General features: G+C 43.6%; 1 protein-coding gene across 6 annotated transcripts in view; it reads left to right on the forward strand.

Annotated features, from left to right (window-relative positions):
* The window catches only part of pde2a (phosphodiesterase 2A), a 143,704-nt gene that overhangs the window by 123,962 nt on the left and 14,742 nt on the right, over positions 1–5,000 (forward strand). The gene's annotated exons all lie outside the window — the stretch shown is intronic.

Raw genomic sequence — 5,000 nt, forward strand, 5'->3', positions numbered from 1 at the left:
TGAAATCAGTCGGGGGGGGGGGGGGCGAACCACACAGTTCTGTCAGGACCACTATCGTCAAATACGATTGACAATTAGCATACAGTTTGGATTGGCGGTATGGTTCTGTTCTGGGACCCCCTACCCTGGGAACCTGGAACCCTAAATCGGCTTCCTTTTCGAGATATTGTCCCTTCCTGTGGAAATTTGACAGGGTGTAACTAGGTTATATGTGGGATGCTGTTTTCGACTTTTACATTTTCAGCCGTTGAATTCACAGAAAAGTTGCATCGGGGTGGCAGTTCCGCCAAGGGAACTTCGGGGCCCTGTTGCGTGGCTCCTGGGGGGGCTGGAGGCGCAGGACCTCCTCCCCTGGGGAGGGGGTGGGGCAGCCTCTTGTGATGGGGGGCATCGTTGCACCCCTAAAAAATCATCTAGGGGGTGCTGCACAGCATTCACAAACCACCGTCCACCATGCGTCATTTAGGCTGTTTGGACACCCATCACTAAGGGTACTTCCCTAATGGGAGGAGGGTAATTAGCTCCTGAGAAAAGCAACTGAAGCAGCTTATATATATGAATACAGTGATAAGTGTCGTATTCCTATAGGTAGATGTGGATCAGCTGAGAGTCAGCTGACGCGAGCTTGACTAACGTTACCTGCCATAACTGACGCTACGCTTGATAGTTAGCTTCTTATAAGCTGAGCCGGCCGTCGCCATCTTGGTAACGCGTCACTCCTGGATAACAGAAAATGTGCAGCGAGGCGGATTAGCTGAGGTGGTGTGATGCTAACAGACAGCAGATAAACGGCTAGTAGTGACATCACTCAAGCGGCCACACCCTTAATTATGCAGGACTTTAAGGCTTAATATAATTTAAATGGATGAGTTATAAAAAAATTGACCCCCTCACAGTTATCATGAAGGGCAAAATTAACTATATAGACCTAAACCACTTTTTGCACCAGGCTGTAAACATATTCATTCTACTGTAAAGTTGGCCATTTTAACATGGGGGTCTGTGGGATTGACTCTCTTTTGCAGCCGGTCTCTACGCGCCTGTGCACATATATATTCAAACGTGCATACCTATAGACTAAACACGTAATTTGCAAGTGCACGCCGTTACCTTTCACACAAATTTACATTTTTGAAGTTTACACGGAGATGATAACATTAAAAAAATTGCTTAAAACTTGCACCTTGGAGCCGGTTTCAAAGGTTACGTTCTCGAGCCACCAGGCACTGCTGTTGTGCAAATGAACGGCCAGAACGCGTTAAAAGTTTTCTGTTTTCTGTTAGAACGGTGTCGTGTAAGTTAATAAATAATGATCTTTGCAACAGAAGTGAATCAATCAAAACTAACTTTATCTGGACAATAACTTTATTCTAGATCTGCTGTAAAGCCAAAACACTCTCTGTTACTTTAATGTCCTACTATCTCTGTAAAGCTGCTTTGAAACACTCTATATTGTTAAAAGCGCTGAATAGATGAAGGTTAATTGACTTTACTTGCATTGGAAAGAGGGATAAATGGAAGTATATGTCCTTGAGATCAATCGTGACAGACCAGTCCTCGGATCTGATTTGTGACATGATTTGCTTCAAAGTCAGCATTTTGAACTTGAGCTTCTTTACAGAATGATTTAGTTGGCGCAGATCTGTGGAGTGCAAGATGCATTGAGATATATTTGGCAGAAGCTTCCACTCTGCCAAAAAATATACAAAGGGAACCAGTCTCTCAAGCCAATTTGGTGCCCTGAAGTGGCGAACCGGTGGGGAATGAGCAAATTTGCTTTTTGCCTCCTGAAACCTCTCTACGACTGAGGTGACAGCGTCGCTGAAGAGGCCAAGAGAGGAAAATGGGGCGTTCATGAGAAAACTCTTGTCTTTCTCTTTTATTCCTGGCAAGTTTAGCCATAGATGTCTCTCCGTAGCCACCAGGGCTTCCATAGGCCGGCCGATTGACTTGCTCATCTCCTTGGTGGCCCGGTGAGATACAGTCAAACCAGAATTTATTCAGACTCCTTCAACATTTCTCACATTATCAGAGTTTATTCGCTATAGTTTAGAAAATGGTGATAAAATATGAGCAGAACTCAGTTGATATTTGACTGGTTTTGTCCATCCTTCTGTTAGACTGTCTCACACATGAATTATGTTGAATATCTGTCAGCTGGTAAATTTAACTACACAATAAGATAAAACCAGTTTAGTTCAACCAGTGACCAAGCAATGCTTCATTGTGTTCAGTGTGTGTGTAAAAAGAGCATTAGCAATTACAGACAAAACACTTCAGCAGAACATGATCAGCTCAAAGTGTCCGAACAATTTTGGTCCCAAATTATTATACATTTTACTGGTAGTCACTGTATGAAGAATTTTTGGGTATAATATGTCACAGTTTACTTTATTTTGCTATCCTCACTTACATAAATGAACTATAGGTGGTGGTTGAGGAGATTCCCCCTTCTATGTAAAGAGCTTTGAGGTCTCAGATAAAGCGCTATATAAATGTAACAAATTATTATTATAGTGTCCTGCACCCACTAGTAAAAAAAGATCTGAAAAAATCTGTGGCCAGGCACAGCTCTCTTATTGCACCCAGACTCACACCCTCACCCTCATCAAGGTCTCCTAGCAGGGCAGCCGGGTATTCCTGAGGAATGGACATGGTGTGCAGACATGCCGCAGACTGACCTGCCACTGAATACACTTCATCCGAGAGTTATCTAGCTAGCGTCTCTTCCACCTTAGGCTTCGCCCCATAGCCGTGTTCCTTCAGCCCCATGATGGAGGAATAATTCTAAGTCTGAGAACTGAAGACTCAATATAAAACCGGCTTCTTCCAACAGCTCGACACCTCAGTGTGGAGATCAGGAAAAAACGTCAGGCCCTGACGAAAAGGTTGTGATCTAGAGGCCAGGAAACGTTGGTCTAGATTACTTTAATGATGATCTTACTGTTTCTCGGCCGGCCAGTCGATGTCTAATCTGGCCTAGACACAAGTTACAACCTCCATAAGCAGAAGTGTGAGGTGGCGAGTCCTCAACATCTCCTGCGTCAATGCTAACAACTTCAGAGCTGAATAGCATCACTCGGGGCTGATGAAACCGTGGAGCATATGCTTCCAAAGCCTGAGATAAGGCACTAGATCTGGCAGGTGAGGAGATCTGGCAGGTGAGGAGATCTGGCAGGTGAGGAGATCTGGCAGGAGATCTGGCAGGTGAGGCGATCTGGCAGGTGAGGAGATCTGGCAGGTGAGGAGATCTGGCAGGTGAGGAGATCTGGCAGGTGAGGAGAGGTGAGGAGATCTGGCAGGTGAGGAGCAGAGAAAAGCCAGAGCTCGTCTCTAAACCCTTTGTTCTCGATGCAAACAATCAGCTGCCTCAAGAGCTCCGCTCACAAACAAACAACACACAGATCATGTGATGTAGCGAGGGCAAGGAGGAACACGAGATTTAAACTGCTGTTTGCTCGCCATTTTATTCTTATAAATTACTCCTGTCTAATACAATGAAATGTATATGCTTTTGACAGACAAACATCAGATAGATGGACGATACAGTCAAGTCAAGTCACCTTTATTTATATAGCACTTTTTACAATACAGATTGTATCAAAGCAGCTTCACAGTGATAACATGAAAATAATACAAAAAACAATTTCATCATCGTCCACCTTTAAGGCAGATCTATAATATTGTTGAATATTAAATGTCCCCAACTAAGCAAGCCAGAAGGCAAGGCAACAGCGGCAAGGAACCAAAACTCCATCAGGTGACAGAATGGAGAAACAAACCTTGGGAGAAACCAGACTCAGTCGGGGGCCAGTTCTCCTCTGGCCAATGAGTGAACAGTGTATGATTATGATTCAGGAGCATTATAGGTCAGAAGTCAGAATGAATCAGAGTATTTGTCCAGTTCCGGTTGGTTGAGGAGGAGAGACTGGTTGACACTTCAGGTCAGCGGCGTCGTCGTCGTGTCCTGGCGCTGGTCCTTCATCAGATCTGGATACGGCCTGGTTCCGGTGGACAGCGGTAAACCTCGGGATAGACAGAGAGACTAATATTAGCGTAGACGCAATCCTTCTTATGATGTACCAAGTACATCAGGATTTACGGGAAGTGTTCCCGGTCCCGGCTGTTCTAATCTATGCAGCCTAACATTGAATTATAGAAGTCTATAATGTGTTATGTGTATGCTAGGCCGAAGAGATGTGTTTTTAATCTAGCTTTGAACTGACAGAGTGTGTCTGCTTCCCGGACAATGTCAATGACAATGACAACTAACCCTTCCCGGCATAACAGTGAAAGCTAATTCCATGTTTCCTAATGATATCTCCTAATGGTAGCATGTACAGAGTGAACAGCAGCGGTCCTAGTACTGAGCCTTGTGGTACGCCATACTGAACTTGTGATCGATAAGACATCTCTTCATTTACTGCTACAAACTGATAACGGTCTGATAAGTATGATTTAAACCATGCTAGTGCAATTCCACTAATGCCAACATAATGTTCGAGTCTATTTAAAAGGATGTTGTTGTCAATGGTGTCAAATGCAGCACTAAGATCCAGTAATACTAATAGAGAGATACAACCACGATCATATGATAAGAGAAAATCATTTGTGACTCTAACGAGAGCTGTCTCGGTACTATGGAACGGTCTAAATCCGGACTGAAAATCCTCGCAGATATCATTTCTTTCAAGAAAGGAACACAGTTGTGAGGATACTGCTTTTTCTAATATCTTTGACAGAAATGGCAGATTAGAGATCGGCCTGTAATTGACTAGTTTTGTAAGATCAAGTTGCGGTTTTTTAACAAGCGGTTTAATCATAGCTAGCTTAAAGGTTTTTGGTACGTATCCTAGAGACAAAGATTAATTAATGATATTAAGAAGAGGATCTATGACATCTGGAAGCATCTCTTTCAGCAGCTTAGTCGGTATAGGGTCTAACATGCACGTTGTCGATTTAGATGATTTGACGAGTTTGCTAAATTCTTCCTCTCCTAT

The sequence above is a fragment of the Phoxinus phoxinus genome (genome assembly GCF_949152265.1).
Source record: "Phoxinus phoxinus genome assembly, chromosome: 4".
Lineage (NCBI taxonomy): Eukaryota > Metazoa > Chordata > Actinopteri > Cypriniformes > Leuciscidae > Phoxinus > Phoxinus phoxinus.